General features: G+C 40.3%; 1 protein-coding gene across 9 annotated transcripts in view; it reads left to right on the forward strand.

The window, feature by feature from the left end:
* nrip1b (nuclear receptor interacting protein 1b) overlaps positions 1–19,003 on the forward strand; it is a 134,962-nt gene extending 115,959 nt beyond the window's left edge. For 4 of the 9 annotated variants that reach the window (XR_015779026.1, XR_015779022.1, XR_015779027.1 and 1 more), the window contains 6 exons: positions 2,895–2,989; positions 4,145–4,206; positions 16,077–16,153; positions 17,487–17,523; positions 17,631–17,713; positions 18,810–19,003. The gene's annotated coding sequence lies outside the window, so the exon portion shown is untranslated. The remainder of the gene's footprint in view (positions 1–2,894; positions 2,990–4,144; positions 4,207–16,076; positions 16,154–17,486; positions 17,524–17,630; positions 17,714–18,809) is intronic. The other 5 variants (XR_015779028.1, XR_006106461.2, XR_015779024.1 and 2 more) reach the window with 3 other exon arrangements.
* Positions 19,004–21,222: the final 2,219 nt, after the last annotated feature.

A 21,222-nucleotide genomic window follows, 5' to 3' on the forward strand; every position in this document is an offset into this window, starting at 1 on the left:
ATGGGGAATTCATAATGATGTATTATTATTATTATTATTATTATTATTATTATTATTATTATACTATTAATAATAATAAAAACTACAACAACAATAATAAATATCATAACTTGCTCCATGTATTCTTACCTTATTGTTCAGGTATAAGGTACAAGGTACAAGGAAGATATACAGTATAAGTCATTTTTAAAACTACATTTAAAAGATGAAATTAAAATTTGTAATGTTACCAGTCAGTATGCTTTCTATTGCTCCTCTGTAGAAGTTAACCAGAGTCTTGCTCTGGAATTTAGCCTTCCTAGGTTTCCATAGAAAATAGAGCTTTTTCTGTGCTTTTTTGATCTGGGTCGTGATGTGTGATGAACAAGATAGATTCTCAGTGATAGTAATTCCAAGGAACTTATAACTGTTCACCAGCTCCACTGATGTAGACAGGGGTGTGTGTCTTTGCCTCCTTCTTTCTAAAATCAACAATTAGCTCCTTGGTTTTATTGATGTTGAGCGGTAGGTTGTTCTCTGTGCACCACTCTGCAAGATTGTTGATTTCCTCCTGGTATGTTGTTTATAATACGGCTAATGATGGTGTCATCCGCATACTTCACAACAGAGTTCTCCCGATGTCTGGGAGTGCAGTCATGGGTGTACAGTGTGAACAGGAGGGGACTGAGCACACAGTCCTGGGGGGCTCTGGTGTTGTGCATTAATGAAAAGGAGGTGTGACTGCCAATCTGAACTCTCTGGGGTCTGCATGTGAGGAAGTCCAATATAACGATAATATAATTGCAGAGTGTTGTAAGAATTACCCAGAGTGTTAAGTTTTCCGATCAGCTTCATGGGTTAGAATGCTGTGCTGAAGTCAACAAACAGCATCGTGATGTAGCTGTGATGTATTCACCAGGTGGGTGAAAACTGTGTGAAAGGCAGTAGATATGGCATCATCTGTGGATCTGTTGGTTCTGAAAGCACACTCGTGAGATTCCAGGATGGAAGGGAGGTTGTCTTTGATGTGCTGGAGAACCAGTTTCTTTAAGCACTTCATCAGGATGGGTGTAAGAACCACAGGGTGATAGTCATTAGGATTAGACACAGCATACTTTTTAGGTACAGGAACGATGATGGCTGTCTTCAGGCAGGAGGGAAGAGCATCTGGAATCTTCACAGTAGCTGCTGATTCTAATCAACTCAAATTTCGTTTTTTAAACTTTGTTTAAAAAATGACCAATAAATCTACCTTACCTTACCTTACCTTATCTTGTGAAAGTAAGATGTTAAAAATGTCAGTTATAACATCAGCTAGCTGATCAGCACATGTACACAGCTAGGAATATTACCTAGACCAGCAGCCTTATTTAAATTCATGCTCAGCAGGAATTTTTTTGCATCTGCTGTGGTGACTGAGAGTTGCCAGTCCTCTGGAGGTGGATTAGACTTCACAGCTAGGTCTTTATTGAGGAGATCAAAACGAGCATAAAATGTGTTCAGCTCATCCGGCAGCATGGCCTCACACATGATGGGGAAACCCCTGCTTGTGTTGAATCATCTGCCGCATATCTTTTGTGCTGTTGCTGTTGAAGTCTCTCTCCAGTCTCTGCTGATGTCTCGACTTTGCCTCCTTGATGCCAGCTCTCAGTCGTGGTCTGGCGTCCTTGTCAACTGACTGAAAGGCTGTTTTGGCTTTGAAAAGACCCCACACCTCTCCATTCATCCAGGCCTTCTAGCTGGGGAATGATATTACTTACTACTATGTCATCAACACATTTGCTGATATATAATGTCACTGAAGATGCATATTCTCCAAGGTTGGTGTTGTTATCTTGAGTGGCAACATCAACTGAATTTAACCAATCTGCCTGTGTTAAAGCAACGTATGTCTCAGCTTTGGTGGTGTTTTTATTTATGAGGACATAAAACATGTTTCCCTAAGATTTGTTGATTTATTCTAGCAGTGTTTTATGTTATGTTATATATGTTGATGCCATGATATATTCACAGGTAAACTTTTGAAGCCCACTTCAGACTTATGTGATTTTTTGTATGTTTTTTTCACATTTTTTCTGTTCACATCTAATGGGTTGTTGTGTCCACTTGTGTCTGATTTTTACACCCCTGTCTGGTGTACAATGGTATATGCCATCCCCAAGGAGAGTCCCATACTGAGCTGAACTTTGACCCTGGCCTCTCCTGCCTCTCAGGATATGAAATACCACTCTCTGTGGGAGAATGTTGGGAACTGCTTTAGATAGGTCTCTTTAGGCTGGAGCAGATAAGCTCAGAGGGCTGCATGACCACTTGTTTGTGAGATCTACGATTCTATTTTAATTGTGAAATTATAATGAAAATTGCTTTATTTCAAAACCATTCAGACTGCCAGTATATACATATGGTATTTGTTGTGAAGTGGCATTTAGAGCAGTAGCTAGACAATCTTATCTTACTTTATTGATGTCTATGCTCACTATAAAACACTAAACAACTATAGCTGTTGAGATATACACAAAGACCATCACTCTATGTAGGATGTACTGACTTGCGGTCTATTTTCCTACATATGGGCAATGTGTGGTGTTTTCAGAACGTCTCAGCCATCGGGGCTTGCTGTGCATTCAGCAGTTGTAATTTGGTTATATGAGATGCTTGATGTATGTTAACGCTGTCATCATATCATCATTATGTCATTCAATTTGTGTATGGTTCATTCTTTGGTTATTCTGTTTCAAAACCGAATAAAAAAACCCCAAATAAACAGCTTAGTTATATTGATTTTCTGTTTTAAAAACAAAACTGAAATACAGAAAAACAAACAAATTGGGATCTTCTGTTTTGTTTTCAACTTTAAATCCATAATGGAAAACAATAAATTGGATTGTTTCATCTATGGTTTTTTCTCTGTACAGGTGCGCCTGTTGAGATCTGTTCCCCCCAAGCCCCGCCCCCATCCAAATGCTGAGCAAAGCATGCATTCACTGAAAGGTCGTCCCCAAGATGTTGGGTCAGTGTATAATCTGTTCATTCAATTATTCAATTCCATCTGGAAAACTAAAAAAAAAAAAAAAGGGTGAGAATTTAATTTATTTGTTTTTCTGTTTAAACTACATATTGGAAAAAGACGTTTGTTTTCTCATGGTCTGCCTGAAAGGAAAAAGAAAATAAACGTGGAAACGAAAACAAAATAAGTCAAATTTACGTCATGACTGGTCCACCAGGCTTGTAACTTTTACGCACATTATGGAGCAGAAAGTGAAACAGTATCCATGTTAATGAAAGCAGCACATATCTAAAAAAAGTGAAGAGAGGCAGCGTACCTTGTGCATCGCTTTAAAAGGATAGTTCAGTGGTTTTCAAACAACCAGCACACCCATAGAGTTAACTCTGGTGGGGACTAAACAAACTCTTCCAAATTCAAACTCCTCCACTCCTTCACCTCAAGGTCCCAGTTCTGAATCTGTATTGTCAGTAAGCTCAAGTTCAAAGTGTCTCTCACTTTTATCATCATCCTTTTCATTGCAAAAAATCCCAAAAATGCTTGTACTGCTGGCTGATTAGTTCTTACACCCAGGTAAAAAGTGTGGATAGAGAAAAATAAAGATAATGGTCAGACAGGATAGTAGAAATCTGGGGAAGTGGCATTTTCGCTCCCTTTTCACACTCTTTGTCGCACTGCGGCTATAGGAATATTCTGTTGGTTGTGGCTCTCTGGCACTGGCACAGTTAATGGTAGCTGAGTGTGGCATGCTTGATTACACTGGCATCCCTCTCAGGCTCTGCTCTCTGCTCTCTGCAGGCCTGACTAAATCGAGCTAACCTCTCACCACAGCTCCATTGCTGCTGGTCAGGAAGAGGGACTGCTATGGCAATTCTGAGGGGTAGTTTGGGAAAGCAGAGAAGTTATGATAGTTATTATTATGAAATTAATTCTATATGTGGGAACTGCTGAAGCATGTGATGTTCCAAAACCGACTCAGCAACTTAAGATTGATTTGTGTTTAAATGTTTTTTTTCCTCCATGTGACTCTGATGTTGCCAGAACAGTCACTGGCATGTTTTGTAACATTGGTTTCTTATGTAGTTTGTTCATAAGCACTGCAACTGTGCAGCCATCACATGCTGTGGTTTATAGTAACCACTTTCTCTTTCCTGTTTTTAGAGAGGTGAACTAAAAATTGACCCCAGCAGCAAAAGCCCCTGAGCAAGATGCTTTCATGAAGGGTAAGTCAACAATCCTTTCACTATCTGTTTGATGAACTTGTGTCTCTTCATACCAGCTTAACTGAACTCAAAAACTTTTAGCTCCAGACTTTCAACACACTGTCACCATTATGCTCTACAATATAGCAGTATGAAGTTTTGAGGGCGGGTCTTGTTGTTTGATTGGCATTTCTTTCTAAATGATACCATCTTAGACAAATCAAACACATTCCCTTTAGAGTTCTTTCCTATATTCAGTTACTTTGATATTTTGAATATAACCATTTGGCACAAACCCGTAGATCCGATCTTGTGGCAAATCTGACAGCACAAGCTCGCCTCTGTGGGTCTTTGTCATTGTGGTGTGAACGTCGTCTTTTAACCTGTTTTCCTCTTGCTTTAATAACTTATGTTCAATATGTGTAATATCAGTATATATATTTACGATTAAAAATGTTGCTCTGACATTCCAGCAGTACTAAATATCACTGTTCCCTTCATTGTCTCAAAGATAAGTTAGATAAGAAGGACAAAGAATCATTTTGGCTACAGGATGATGAACTTTGTTTAGTAACTAGAAAAGAGCAGCCCCAGTTGAAAATGTGTGCATCCGGGTTGAGGTAGTAGGTTGTATGGTTTAGAATTACATCCTGGGAGTTAACTGTACAACCTTCTAGCTTTCCTTGGAGTACATGTATCACATCAGTGTGTAAAGAAAATAGTTTTGCTTATAATACAGCATGGTATTTTTCAATAGCATTGCGTGTTATAATGCCTCTGTAGCTGCAGTGGTAAAGGCCTCTGTGTTAATGTAACCTTTGCCCACCTGAGGTTCAGAGCTGACCTTTAGCCATGGCCAGGCTACCTGCTGCTTCTGAAAAACTTGACATACTCTAAATTTTTAGATATTGTAATTAGGAATAACCACACTGCAATCCACTGCCCCCTCCCCCTCTCTCTCTCTCTCTCTCTCTCTCTCTCTATATATATATATATATATATATATATATATATATATATATATAGGAACTGTCAGTGTTAACGCATTATTGACGATGATATGAAGGTCCGTAATTAACTTTTTTTTTGCAAATTGCATTAATCGCTGGCCAACATTCCTGTCTTTGAGTACCGGGCTGAGTTTCAAAGTGATGATACTGGTACCATATGAAACAAGAACACCAGAGGAAACCACTGATATCAACCATCTCATGCTAGCTCCTCAGTTAGGGGGTGAAATAATGCTCTAAATTTAGGCTAAATGTTGGCAGTGATAAAACAGCATGGCCATTTCATAGGAGGCCCTTGCATCTGACTTCATCGCTGCCTGGCACTACGCCACAGCTTGTAAAATGACTCCAAAGCAGCACACAGGAAAAAAATGGCCCAGCAGATCAGCCCAAGATTTACCACAGTTTGTTACTATTCAGGAGGACTTCATTTGAAATGTAGCTTGTAAAGGTTAGGTTAAATTCACGGTCATCAAACAAGTTTCTGTGGTTGAATTTGATCCTGGTAAATCCCTAGATACCCAAGAACTCCTTTTATTTCTTATTTGCTTCCTCAGTGTCAGGAAACTCACACCTTCTCAATTAACCCAACGTCACCACAGTTCACATCACTGCTGCTCTGACCCACTCACATGAAAAGAAGTAAGAATAAATGCTGAAAAGTAGACATCGTGACACAGACAAAACACGATGCTACTCAGCTTAAAAAGGGAATGTAGGCTGGAATAAGTGCTTCATTTAATGAAAAATAGATAATTAATTTAGTTTTTCAATAACAAATTCTCATCCCTTCCTTGGCTCTCACAAATTTAAGAGTATTGAGAGACAAGATGTGCCTTGCTAGAATTTACTTTAAAAACTGTGATTTTCTGATCTTTTCTCACCTCTGAGCCCCAGTCATTCCTCCAGATGTGTAGAGGAAAGCAATACTGCGGAGAATCATGCTGCCTCAGCACTCCTCTGTCCAGTTGACCCAGCAGCACAGCTTAATGTCATTGGTTTCTGCTCGGCCTTCATTTATGGGATGGTTGAACAAATAATTTATTGGATTAGATATGGGCGGTTCAAGTTTGGAATCCACAGCTATAACAGCCCATTTATGACGTCATCTGGCTAGGAGGTTTTCGGCTGACTGTAAGAAAGAATAAAATAAAGATTGTCTTTATTAGGAATTAGGAATGCTACAGTCCAAATTATGTGCAGCAGAAAGTACTGGCAATGTTATAAAGCTCGACAGTCACTCAGTGTCATCTTTACACCAAATTACATTAATGAGAAACAGCAAAAACAGATACCTGATATATATATATATATATATATATATATATATATATATATATATATATATATATATATATATATATATATAGGGCAAGCAACAAAGATAATATCTATTGCACAAAGTTAGTTTTTATATCACATCTTCCTTAATTCCAACACGCTACAACTGCACTTTCTCATTGATTAAAGAAAAATGAAATAAAAAATAAAAGCTATTCTACAAAACCCAAAGCTTTCAATCCTTTCAAATTCTTCTTCTCTTCTTCTTCCTTGGTTAATTCAATATGCATTAGTCAGCCTGCTGCCTCTGACTACCAAAGCCAAAAAAGTGGATTGTCTCCCATGGTATGTACAGTTTAAATGAAAAAGACATTGAAAAGCGTCAGAATACTTTATAACACCATTTAAAGATACATCCCCTTGAGTTAGAAAAACAAAAACACAGTTTCCAATGTCAATTTAATTCAGTGTCAGTGGAGTGGATCCATTGTATACACTGAGATCACATCACACTTTTGCTGTTTTGTATAGAAACAACATGCACAGAAATTGACCTGGCACTTGCTTACTGATACTTTCTCTTCCTCAAGTGCCATCTGGATCTATCACGGGGAGTGACACTCAGGCACAAACACTTGGAAAATCAACCAATTGCCACTTACATCTCTTACTGCTTTGCAGGCAGTAATTGGCTTCTTGCTCTTGACGTCACCAACAGGAGGATACCTTAGTAACAAATTGTCTGAGACCACTGACAGTTCTGGCCAGAGCAGTACTTTAGCTCCCCAACTCATAAAATCTCACTTCCCTATTCAAGCGAGCAGCCTCGAGCACTATTTCTACCCAAGGAAGCATATTTCCTTAATGTGCTCAGGTTAATGGCAAATGAATAATCATAACACACCCATGGCAGACCGGGGGTTTCATTGATCTGTCTGGTGTCAGCCCCTCTCCGCCTGCTGCATCAGCCACTCTCCCCCTATTGATACGCTTGCTCCTTGACCCCTGGGACGGATCAATGCCATTGATTGGAGAAGGGCAGGGACAAGGGCAAGATCTGCTGACTGGCCCGACAGCTAGTGTGACAAGACATGATCGTCATTAATGTCCCACTGGCTGGCTGGCTGGCTGGCTGGCTGGCAAGGCGCTGTGCATCACATATTTCCTGCCTCCTGTTCCCGTCCCCATCCCCCTCCACCAGCTGCCTCCTCCACCTCCTCCTCCTCCTTTGGTGTCCCCCTACCTCCCTACTTCGACTGCTCCATGTTCACATTCTGTGCTGCTTACAGTGACTGAGATAAGTCCATTGTTTGGATACCTGTCTGATGCTTGCCTGGCATCTGTGGCACAGATATGCATCTCCAGGCTGCATGGAGCTATTTTGAGAATATTGTAGAAAAATGAACAGTGTCATTGGAAGTGTCGCTGCATAATGTCTCTTGGCTCATTGTGCATGTTACTTACCAGTCACAAATGGTCGGTCCTATTATTGGGTGCTTTGAAAATCTCTACTTGATACAATTGAAAGCGAGTAAATTAGAATCTGCTTCAGCTCTGCCACAGCAACTTGCAACATGCCCCCGATCCCCACTGCTTCTCTGCAAATATGTCACTGGTATATGACAATGACTGGATTGTGTATCTGCTACTGTATGCCATTTGCTCTTTGGGAACAATTTAATCACACCAATAGGTCTTATTCCCAATTTAGAATGGAAATGCAGCGAGTACTGTTTTTTTGGGGGGGGGGTTTCGTGTCTGTGTGTGTGTGTGTGTGTGTGTGTGTGTGTGTGTGTGTGGAGGGGTAATGGGTGAGATATGGCCACAGCTTCAGACTCTGCAGTGACACGGCTGTAATGGAGCTGATTGATCACCTATATAGATGCCTGCTGGCCCTGCTGGCTTTAGTATACAGCAAACTCCCAACCCCCCGTCTTTACGTCGCCATTGCCATCACCGAGCCAATCTGCAAAGACCCACCATCCCCCATACACTTCAACCTGGCCACGGTTTTGACATTGGCTGCAGGATTTACCTCTACATCTCTTTGGTGCATGGCTCGCCCTGCTCACATATATTTCAGTAGTCACCAACACGTTCGCCATCTTTGATGAAGTGACATTTTCTGTGTTGCGGAGTTACAAAGCTGCTCTTTTCCATTTTATTTAAAGGGCATAATCAATCAATGATAACATTTGCAGACTCTCCCTGCCCCCTCCGTGTCACACAGGGTCATAACCCTAATCTATCCAGAGTGTTGAGGGTGATTAAACAGTGAGATTAGAACAAGCTGTCAAGGGCACATCTCATTCAGACAGGAGAATGAGGAAAATGTCTTCTTTTTTTATGTAGTTCTTTTTGCAGTCTTACCCCACAGTTAAATGGCAATCGTCACATAAAATATCCCACGGTCAAAAATACAGACATTTATAACATTAGCAGTCTCTGAGAAAACTGGATTTTTTTTGCCATGTCCAATTGTGCAGCACTTGATGAACATTAAAAAAATTATTCCTATTGGGGAAGTCCATCTGAAGAATGTTGAGTTGATGAGAAAAGAAAATTGACCCCTGAAAAGTAAATCAGCCTTGAAATGAACACGCTATTTCATTCATCCAGAGTAATTTGTGATCCTGTGAGATCATCAGCATATGTGTATAATATTTTATAGCTGTAAGTATACATTGTGGCAGGTGATAGTGTGGTGGCACGTTGACAATGGTGCTAAACTGGAGGGACTTGTGTGTAAGCTCATTAAGAAGAAGGCACTGTAAGTTTGGAACTAATGATTGAAAATGTTTGTTGACAAACAAAAGTGTTTTAACAAAACGGCTTGTGGCTTTCCCATTCAACTGGGACTGTCATGTGCCTTACACCACGGCTTGCTGCTTTCAAGCCTCAGTCACAATATTGTGACAGTGACTGTTTGTGTCCATGCTTATAGTGACCTCATCACTGGCTGTGTCAAAGTCTGTGTGTGTGTGTGTGTGTGTGTGTGTGTGTGTGTGTGTGTGTCTGTAGCGCCCTTCTGTGTCCTCTGTCTTGCTTTTCCATTCTGGCCGTGTTGGGTGTCTGTCTTTTCTGAGTGGACATGTTAGCTTGTTTGCTGTTGCGTGTGCATGTGCCACCTGTTTTGGGTGTATGTGTGTGTTGTTCAACTCAGATAACTGTTTACAATTTTGTATCCCAGGCTATATCTGTTGGTAAGTGTTTGTGTATTTGTTTGCATGTGTTGAATTCATGTTACACTGGGGTCGCTACAGTACATCCTTCCCCATGGCCAACCAGTTTACTGCAGTGGTTGTGTGTGTGTGTGTGTGTGTGTGTGTGTGTGTGTGTGTGTGTATTTGTGTGTGTGCAGCTGGAAAAGACAAGAAATTGATCAGAACAGGGAGGAACGTGTTCACCAGCAAAGGCTGGATGGAGGGTGTGAGAGAGAGAGGGAGAGAAAGAGCGAGGGCTGTCGCTGCAGACTCCTGCTGCAGTATCTCACTTTGGGCAAGCAGCTGCAGTCAGGGAGTAACAGACAAGCCAGACAAGCAGACAGGTACAGACCTGATGTGATGGGAGGGGATGGGTGGGGGCTGGGAGTGTGGAGACAGTGGTAGAGGGCAGTATGCTGAGAGGCAGGGCTTGGGGGGCGGAAGGGTCAAATGTGGGAGGGGGAGTGGGTGAGAGTGAAAGGTAGTGGATTGCAGTGTCGGCAGCAGGAGAAAGCAAATGTTTTTGCCACTTTTTTCTTCGGTGATGGCAGCCCATCGTGTTGGACCTGTGACGAAAGAGGAAACAGGGAGAGGTGGAAAAATAAAAGTACAGGGGGTAAATGACAGTGTCACGACATGGCTGATGTCCTAGTGTCTGGACCAGGGAGGAGGAGGATGAGGAGTGGTGGTGGGGGTTCAAGATGCTGAGATGGAGATGACAATGCAAGCGCTGGGATGGAGCAACGCTCTGTTCCTGGGGGTGTAGGGGGGTGGGTTGGGGCAAACCACCTCACTGACCTGCATCCAGCTGTTCCTTCCCGCGGACACCTTGGCTTCACCCCCACACATACATCTCTCTTTCAGCCTCTTTTGCCCCTCTTCTACCACTGCCCTTTTTTCCCTCTGTTCTTCCTCTTCTTCATCTCAGAGGCGGATAGCAGAAGGCGTCGATGTCAGACAGAAGAGTGAGTGTGTGAGGCAACGCATCGGGTGGTGAGGAGTATTCATTTCCGGAAGCCTCCAGTTTGCCTGGCATTCCCCAGAGAGAAGGAGACAGTCAGAGACATCTATCCAATTTTTTTGAGTCTGAGGGGGAGGAGTTGTGAGGTGGGTGGCAGTATGGGGGGACGGGGTGGAGAGGGTGGGGGCAATCAGTGATGTGTTGGGCACATGAAAGGCAAAAATTTCACGGAAATATTTTCAATATTACTTTGTTAATATTTACTGCAGTTTGGTATTTTAAGTAAATTGATTATTTGCTCATTACTGTGTCTGAAGCTTTTTTGAGTTTGATAAAAGCTCTTTTATGTCTGACTGTTGCTTTTGAAGTTGTTACTTATTACATGCCAAGCTTGCCAAGCTTGCCAAGCTGGTGGCAGAGTCCTGCGGTTAGGTGGTAGAGTCTGGTGGTGATGATGTTGCAGTTAGCGTGCAGTCTCACTTGTGTTCTCATTGATGCTGAGCAGCTACAGAGCAGTATCTCAAAGCTATGTGTTTTTTTGATATCCGAGTTAACACTATTGGTGCTTGCCCCTATGCTGATAAGCCACAGGCTGAGTCTGCTAGGTGGCTCACTGCGCTCACGAGGCAGTGCAAATAGACCGACAGTCCAGCAGACAGGTCCGCATCCAGCCATTCTGGAAGAGACAAATATATACTGACTGTCAGTCGATGCTCTTAGGACAAAGAGAAGAGTTGGACTGCTTTGCTGAGGGGCTTTTCCCTCTCCAGCACAAAGGCTAGTTAGCAAAGAGCAGACAGTGCAGGCTTGTCTGTTTGTCTGAGCCTCTGCTTCAGCTTCTGTCTGAGTGCTGCGATGAAGATAATTTAGGTCTGGCCGCCTTCAATGAATTTACTGCTTTATCCAACAAATATACTTCTTTGTTTTTCTTTTTTTTATCCTTGTTGTTGTTAGCTGCCACAGTGGTTGTCTTGTGGTGTGTTGCTTGTGTAAGCATTTGTCTGAGAATGTTTCTACCTTGCCATTTCTTTGTGTGCACAACCAAGCTTAGGCTCTTGAACAAAATGAGTTTTCTGCAGTGGAGGAAAGGAGAAACATGTGTCCAGGACACGGACTGTTTTGATTTTTGATTGCAGCCCGTGTCTCATAAATTACAAACACTCTGTGGCTGTGGATGTCTTTGGGCAGAAAGTATGTACTTCAAATGGCAGTGATAGAGTAAGAGACAGTGTGTGTGCATTTGTATGTGAGTGTGTGAGGGAGGGAAAAGTGTAAGTGCCACTCAGTGCCCTGCAGCTGACTGCGGCTCCTCAGTACTCCTCAGTTGTACTTCACCTACTCCCTGAGACCCTAACTTGTGAGCTGTCTTAATAAAAATCACAGGTTAGGCTCTTGGGACGCAGGTGGAGGGCACAATCAACTTTCTACCAAATGCTCCAGAGATGGAGTGGGAATGAACCATCAAATGATTCACTGTTAAAAATGTATATTTGGTAGGGACAATGTAAAACAAGGAGGAGAAGCTGAGACATGAAAAGGAAATGGTTGAATGTAATAAAGAGTAAATGTTGTCACGTTTTTTGTTTATCACGTAATTTACAAGGTGAAAGTGGATTGTAGCACCGATAGGATTGCATATGTAGGAATGGACATGTTTGGCATAGCTGTGTTTTGTTTTTTTTTAATTCCATCATGAACACCTTTTATGATAGCAGCAGTCTCATCACTATATAATCAAAACACTGGTCTACACAACACTGTGCTGTCCACTGACATCGCTATGTCTCTTTGTGTCAATGTTGTTTGAATACAATCCAAGTAACACCAGATCTGATTGGAAATGGAGGACACCAACCACTCCACACCACTACACCCCACACTGGCGTTGATTAACCCCTGTCAACACCACAGCACAGTATCACAGAGAGCTGCCAATATATTTGATCCTTCATTACTAAAGCAGTTGCTGTGAATGCGATCACTACAGCTTCACTGAGTCGCTACAGAAGCAGTCTGAGACTCCTGCCACATCTGCTGCTCTGTACACATTTTAAAATTAATGATTCTAGCGCACATTTCACACCTTTACTTTTAGTATTTCACTATACAATACATTAGGCTGGCATGACATTTGACATTTGTTGCCCAAGCATATTATCCCAATATCTGAAGACCTTGACAGCAGCTAACACATTTATGTACCTTTTGTTTCTTTTACACACAAAAAATCTTTTTTGCTTATTTCTTTTTTGCTTTTTTGCTTAATCTTTTTTTTTAATTTCAGTTACATAACATTAACATTTCACATCCAACAATCAGAGAGGGCAAAAGTATTTGACAATTTTGTCGAAATCAATATCAAAATGCATTTTCTATTTTTTAAATATATTATATTAAGTTGCTGATCAGAGAACTGGACACTCAAAATCATAACAAATATTTAATCAGTTCTACAGGAATTTTGTTGCTTTCTTAATTGCACCATTCTGTTGAGATTTTCCATTGTCATGAGACGACACCACCAAATTGGTTAATGGTTGAAATCAGTTTTTAAAGTGGAGGTATAGGACAACTCAGATGGACATTGAAATTCAGTAAGACAGTTCTGGTAAAAAGGTAAGATGGAACATTGAATAGAAAGTGAAAATATTGTACTGGTCTCTTCTGAGGCTGACTTGAGAGGTGCATTTACAGTGAATTAGGACTGCTAAAAAATGGCAGGTGTAAAAGGTGTAACTTAACGGGACAGCTTGACCTGGTTTTTTAAGTTTCAGTTTTTTCGTAAAGCATTATGCTTTTTTGAAACCTAATTTCTGCTAAATTACCCATATATGGAATGCAGTTCAACAGCCAACAATGGATTTTTTCTAATACCCTTCTCTCCATCTCCCTCCCAGTCTCCAGTCTCCCTCTCTTCCTGATGATGTTTTTTTCTCTTCCCGTCTCCCCCATTTGGTTTATAGTGAACAATGCCGATGCCAACTAATCAGTCTGTGCCTATGCCACAGAGCCCCCAGCAACAGCTTAAGGAGTGCTATGCCCCATGAATACCAAACAGCAAGGCACAGTGCGACAAGTGCTGAGCAGTCAGACGCAGCACAGCCAGAGCAGAGCTGGTGCCCACAAAACAGCCAGACAGTTTTATTAGGATCTGTCTGACACGCAGCAAAGTCTGGCAAAACCCAAGCCCACAGATGAAACCCTCACCGCTCCCCAACAGTAACAAAGCAGCTTGCTCATAGCAATCCACCAAGGAACCAATAAATATCACCCTGTAAAAATCAGCTCCCTATTAGTTTGTAACTCTGTTGAATGGGGGATACAAAGTTTGTTCAAAGTCAAACTATGTCTTGATGAGCAATTGCTGATAATGTTTGTGCCATCTATGCAGTAGAAAAGGAAACCTCCTTCAGGGATATTCTGCAAGCTTTTTCTAAAAAAAAACCCTCCTATTTGGAAAAACTGGCTATTTAATTCAATCTTGCATTTTTGACCTTCTCTGCAAAATGTACATTGAGTATGTTGATACTAAGATTAAGGTTTTGTTTGCTTTCCTACTAAGTAAATAACATTTTAGAGGACATTCAGAATTAGAAATGTTACAGTATCACTCATATTATATCATATAATAATGCTTAATTAATATAATCATAACTCATTATGATGCCAATGTCCATAATGAATTATGAACATACTTATAATGTGTTTTAGTGTGCATAAAGTTATAAGCATTTCTAAATATTCAACAATAGTCATCATTCTGTAGCTTAAAAGTAGTGTTTCTCTGAATCTGAATTTTTTTTTTATTCTGAAAACTCTTTCCAACATGAGATGATACAGGGTTTCTGGGTTTGACCCCAGCTCTCTGCTGCTAAAAGTAACAGGTCTGTGTGTGATTGAACATGGCATGGTGGTGCAGCCTGCAGTAAACAGGATGAAACGGGTGTAAATTCTGGCTGAATTCACACTAAATCTGGCAGTAAGGCATCCTCATACAGGATTGTTTCTGTGCTTTAAAGTTTTATAATATATATTATTTATTTATATAATTTCTATATTATTTATAATATATAGTATATAAATAAATATATTATATTTATTAAGGTTGTGACACAATTAGAAAAGACTGTTTTGTTCCTTTAAGTAACTGCTTAATAACTGCTTAATTGACATGACTGCCATTTGCTCTCTTCATTCATTCTGCTGCTCGCTCACCCCCTGTCTCCCACTATCTAGTTAAGTCAAGTCAAGTCAATTTTATTGTTGAGCTGAGAAGTAGTTTTGCCTCTGAATCAGCGTCACTTTACTCACTGTCACTTTACTCACTGTCACTTTACTAAAAACAAAGACTACTTACAGTGACTTATAATCACAGGAATTTCATTATTTTACTTAAATCACCCAATGACCACTTACTTGAGTTATACATTAATAACTAATATACATTATTATGACTATTGTTATAAAGTATTCTGAATATTTATAAATACTAAACTATATGCACACTATAACACATTATGGGTATGTCCATAATACATTGTAGACACTGGCATCATAATGAGTGCTTATAACTATGATTATACAGGACTATAGAGGTATTATAATGCCTTATAATGCATTATAGGCATCTGCTTCATAGAAAGTGTTACCAATGTGACTATTGTCTAATAATTGTATTAAACACACGTACAGGGTTCATCTAAAATAAAAGCAGTGTCTGATTCAGGAAATGCTAATTTGATAAACTCTTTTAATTTTAATATAATATGATGTAGTCATAGTAAATCCAGAAGTAGTGGTCAAGGTCATTTCACTCAACAGCAGAGTGAAATAACAACATTTTATGTCCTTCAATAAGAACACTTTATGTATTGTGTTTACAGAGAGCCAATCAAATTATTGTACTGAAATGAAAACAATAAATTGGTTGGCAATTTGGACAAAAAAAGGCCGAGTGAAATCAAAGTGAGATGTTAAATTTGCTTAAAAACTGAAATCATGAAACTGATCAAGAAGCAGACGTTCAGCTTATGCTTTATTTTGTGTAACTACTGCAAGGCCTCAGCAACAAAGTATTCAATAATGTCAATATGGCATAATTGGCTTTTTTCATTACTTGTCCTAAAATAAATAAACAGCATTCACTGTGTGGTTCCTACACTCAGGTTCCTGCAGGAAAGATTGATTCAAGACATGAAAAGGTGTCGATAAACCTAAGACTCCAGCTGATGGACCCGAGTGTGTGTGAGCAATCACACTCCATTGTTCAGAGGTGGTCGTGTAACACACTGCGCTGTCACACATTGCCCCCTGATAAAAGTAATAACAACAGATTAACATTTATTCCCCACATTTGGATTTGGACTGGAGCCAACACAGAAATCAGATGGATTTGGTAAATTGGAGGTCTTGTTTTATTTCTGCATTGATTACCAGGTTGTGCTGTCAGCTGAAGCAGCGGAGGATCTCTTATCACAGCAGGAGGGGGGAGGAGCAGCAGGTGGAGGCGTCAGGTATGCCTGATAGCAGAGCAGAGTGGAATTGGGGGTGGGTGGGTGGGGGGTGTCTGAATTTCCAGACACTGCGGCAGGAGGCCAGATAGTCACCTGAACACACACACACACACACACATGCAGTCAAGCAAAAATACGCAGGTGCACATTTTATACACGAAGCACAGCTCCACTCCCCACCCCCAAACCCAATTCAATTTTGTTTTTAATTCAATCAGGGGGATAAAATGTAGTGCCACTCGTAATGTAATTCTCCTTGTGCAGCGACAGCACAAAAGTTTCTCTGGCAGACGGGGATGACAGATAAACTCTATTAACTTTTTTATATTATAGAAAGTGCTATGGGAGGTGGGAGTGTCTATCTAAAGGACAGTCAAGCAGTGCTGAGATTTTTACAGCAGGCCTGTGGGCACAGAGCAGCAGTCTGGAAAGTGGGACAGATGATTGAAAACCAAACAACAAAACAAAGGGAGAAGAGTGACGGTCTGGCAGGCCTCGGGTTTCTGCGCAGCCACTGCTGTGTGTATGTGTGTTTGTGTATGAACATGTGTGGTCTGTTTGAAGGTCCACTGTATTTCAGGATATATACCCCCTCAGTCCTCGCTGGTGGCAGTCTTATCGCCCTTTCTCTTTCTGATGTGTGATTGACTCGGGAGGCGTTGCCAGGGAAACCTGTTATCTGGCTGCAGCTTGATGGAGTTCTTGAACTGTAACTGGGATAATTATGCTGTGTCTTGTAGGTTGGCTATCCAGTGGCTAGCACTTGATTGTGACCTTTTACTAGCCTAGCATGGTCACCACAGGCAAAAGCTTTTCAACCCTATGGCCACCAGACAGTTGAATTGTTGTACATTTGGCAATATGCCCAACCAGAAATGACACTTTCAGCCTCTCTATGACTCTTCCTTTTGTACACCAGTCCTGCATTAGTGCTGCATTTGGTTATTTTGTTAAGAAAAAAATGTTGACTTATGGTTAGAATTAAAACTTGTCACGGCATACAAACATGTTCAGCTAAACAAGTCACATTCTGGTGGGTTTTTTTTGTCCTTCAAACATGACCACAATTTCCTAGTGTGTCCTTAAGTGCATCTGCTCAGCCCCTGTGTAGGAGGACACATGGAAAATCACAGTGTTTTGTCAGGGCCATCTTTAATATTCCACCACTAAAGAGTTGATGTTTCTGAGATAAATTCAGCAAAATTTTGCTCTGAGTTTTCCAGAGGGGTTTCCAATCCTTGTAAAAGGCAGTGAACGTATATGCTTAACCCACCTGTATTTCCTAATACCCACACTTACTCTAAATTTATATCGTTATCTCTTTTTTGTTTAGGAGCCCTGACAATGTCTGTCTTTCCCTGCACTTGAAGGTAAGTCTTTCTTTTGGTTTTTTTTTTCTATGATCCATTTTGTTAGCAGATATGAGTGGAGGATAGTGTTTGGGCGTAAGTAAGTTGTTTTGTTTACTTGCTGTCAGTAATAGAAGCTCAGTTAAAATGGCCACTGGACTGGGTCCTGACTGCAGGAACATCAGCGGTGTGGTGGACAACCGGGTAGCAGGTAAGGCCAATGTGATGGGTGGGATCAACTTAATTTAAAGATGTAATACCCCCTACACATACACACCCTTCTACACTTCAGTAAAAGTATGTGCTGTCTTTAATTGACATAACTGTCATTATCTGTTAAGTAATGCAGTTTTTTTGTGTTAAAAACATATTTTGTATTGTACTTGGTCTGTGCAGTTTCTGATATGCAATATTTACAAATATTTTTCTCAGTATTTTATGGCCCAGAGGAAAATAATTTAAAAAAAACTGCTTTTCATATTGTAAATAGAGTGACTTCAATAAATGTCTGTTGAATATGTTCTGTGTTTGGTTATTTAGAAATATAGATTTATTTCATGTAAGCAAACCTTTATTCCCCATGATATGTGGGATATTGGTTTTGTTGCTAACAGCAACGTACTCTGTAAGTGTGTGTATGTGTGTCAGAGGAAAAGAGAATATGGGGTGAAGTTAGAAAGAGAGGAGAAAGTATATGTGTATATGTGTAGTTGTGTTTTTGTCTACTCCATTATTGTGTGTGTGTGTGTGTGTGTGTGTGTGTGTGTGTGTGTGTGTGTGTGTGTGTGTTGGGGGAGCAGTGCAGCCATGCTGCAGATATCATCCATCTCCCTGTCACCGGCCCAAGGGCTGCTGGGAAATTGGCAGACAGCTCCCAGACTCTGACAACAGAGGCGGCATCCTAATTTTCTAACCAGCGTTTCCCATCTTTCCAAATGTTTCTATTTCTCATTCCTGGTACTCCACATCACATAAAGTTGGCCTTGATCATTAAAATAGTATTCATTAACGTGAGTAACTGTTGGCAACTTGTGTTTCTGCTTGTTGTTTTGATTTAGTAGTTTCAGTAAAGTAAGGAAAGCTATCAAAAATCTTTCCTGACATGGAGATGAAGTCAAGTGTTGCGTCACATTTTCAAGTTGAATAAACATAAATAATACTTCTCTGTTTTAAATGAACACTCATTGGAGTCTAACAGAATATATCATAATAGAGAAATGGTAGATATAAATTAGTAGGTATGGTATGTATATAAACATTTTCAGTAGAAATAGTAATTTAATTGTTTTTTACGACATCTATTGCAGGTCTGTCCATCCTGGAAGAGGGATCCCTTCTCAGTCGCTCTTCCTGAGGTTTCTTGTATTTTTTTCCCCGTTATAGGGTTTTCTGGGGGAGTTTTTCCCTAGTTGATGTGAGGGTCTAAAGACAGAGAGATGTTGTATGCAGTAAAGCCCTCTGAGGCAAATGTGATTTGTAATAAAGGGCTTTATAAATAAAATTGACTTGACTTGACTTGAAATATCCCATGTTAAACAGTATATTTAATGTTAACTTACATTTACTTTTTCACGTAATATAGATATACATTGAGAAACTATTAACATAAACTGATTTTAAATTATTTATGTAAGTGGATATTTTTGATGAGTATTGTTTTTTCTATCAATTTCAATTTGCTAATTGATCTTAGTGTTATTTAAATATGACATCCCATGACATTCAGTCAGAAATTGAACTGATACCTTACTTCACTGACACAGTTTCAGTATAAAATTTAATTTTAATCCCATTGCCAAATTTTGCAAAACAAACATTTGTTCCTTGTCAGCAATGTTCATGCTGGAAGTACAACCAAAGACACAGAAAAGGTAATGTAAAATGATTTCCTCCTCAAGAAATGTGTATGTATATATATATATATATATATATATATATATATATATATATATATATATATATATATATATATATATATATATATATATATATATATATATATATATATATATATATAGGGTCTGTCCAAATAAAGCATTAATTTTGATTAATTAATTGTGTGAAAACAATTAACGCTGATAAATTGCACCCTTAGATCTAGTTTGCATTGTAGACCACAGTGGTTTTGTAACACGAATTTTCGTACCATCGGAGTACGTCAAGCCTGAGGTATCATCTCAACACAAGCATTTAACAGTGAACCTGGATGATTGAGTTAGCCTCTGATGGTAGTGCTAGCAGCCAGCCTCATCAAACCAGGCATTCAGATGCAGACTGAGTAAGTCTATCTGTGGCCGACTAAAGCCTCACAAAAAACCTGCTATCACCCGCTAACATCTGTCTTTTTAATGCAATTGGAGTACGTACAGTCTGCATTTACACCTAGGTCATATGACTCTGCGGTAGACACAGGTTTTTATCGCCTCTGGCTCCGATCGGCATTATTGGAATGCAACACCTGGGTGAATGCGTATTTCAGCTTCTTAACTGGTGAAATAAATGACGTGCCTTCACTGATTACTATCTTTGTCCTCCAACGCAGTGCTAAGACACTCATTCAAATACTTCTACACCAGGTTTGAAAGGGGGACTTTATAAGTAGGAGATGAATAATGAGAAGAAACCACTGAAAGACGCACGCACCAGCTGACAGAAAGGCCGACTCGCTCTCCAGCGGTATGTTCATGGGCAGTCAGGATGCAGCCATTTAGAGGGTTCAAATGGTAAATGGTAAATGGACTGTACTTGTATAGCGCTTTTCTAATCTTATTGACCACTCAAAGCGCTTTCACACTACATCGTCACATTCACCCATTCATACACACATTCACACACTAGTGGCCGAGGCTACTGTACAAGGCGCCACCTGCTACTCAGTAATCATTCACACACACTCACACTCCGATGACCCAGCATCGGGAGCAATTTGGGGTTTAGTATCTTGCCCAAGGGATCGAACCGCTGACCTTCCAATTAGAGCAAGACCCGCTCTACCTGTATATATCATGTAGATCTTTTATCCTGCCAAAATGTAAAAATCTACATATAAAAATATTTAAGGACACTTTATAATAAGAAAATGACAATAGCTAATCATTAGATAATAAGTAGTTTATTCATAGTGACTAAGGGAACTGAACGAATAACTATACTACAGTTTCTAGTTTCTATGCCAAATTTGTTAGACTGAACACAGACACCCCTTCAAAATCTCCCTGCATTCCTGGTGACGCACACACAGGTCCTGACGGCTCTGAAGCAGGTAAACCCCAATGAGGCAGTGGGACCTGACGGCGTACCACCAAGAGTCCTGAAGGCCTGTGCTAAACAGCTGGCAGGTATGTTGACAGACATTTTCAGCCTATCACTAACCCATGCAGTAGTCCCACACATTTTCGAGTCCTCCGTCATCATACCAGTTCCCAAGAAACCAGACACATCCACACTAAATGACTTCAGGCCAGTGGCACTCACACCTGTGTTTGTGTGTAAGGGGAGGAGCGATGTTATTTACAGGTTGCCTCAATGGGTTATACATACTTAGCGGTATGTGGTAATATTTTTGTGTCTTTGTCCTTTACTTACTAAATAGTAAAGGATATCAAAAGTTTCTGTGTAGTTTCTTCTCTACTCTGTATTGTCTCTTCTCTTGTACTCCATTCTGTCAATTTGTCTGTTCTCCCTGTGCTCCTTGCTGTTCCACTGTCTGTGCCAGGCCTG

Source organism: Plectropomus leopardus, chromosome 15 (assembly GCF_026936395.1).
Source record: "Plectropomus leopardus strain MGB_pleo_1.0 chromosome 15, ASM2693639v1, whole genome shotgun sequence".
NCBI classification, from domain to species: Eukaryota; Metazoa; Chordata; class Actinopteri; order Perciformes; family Serranidae; genus Plectropomus; species Plectropomus leopardus.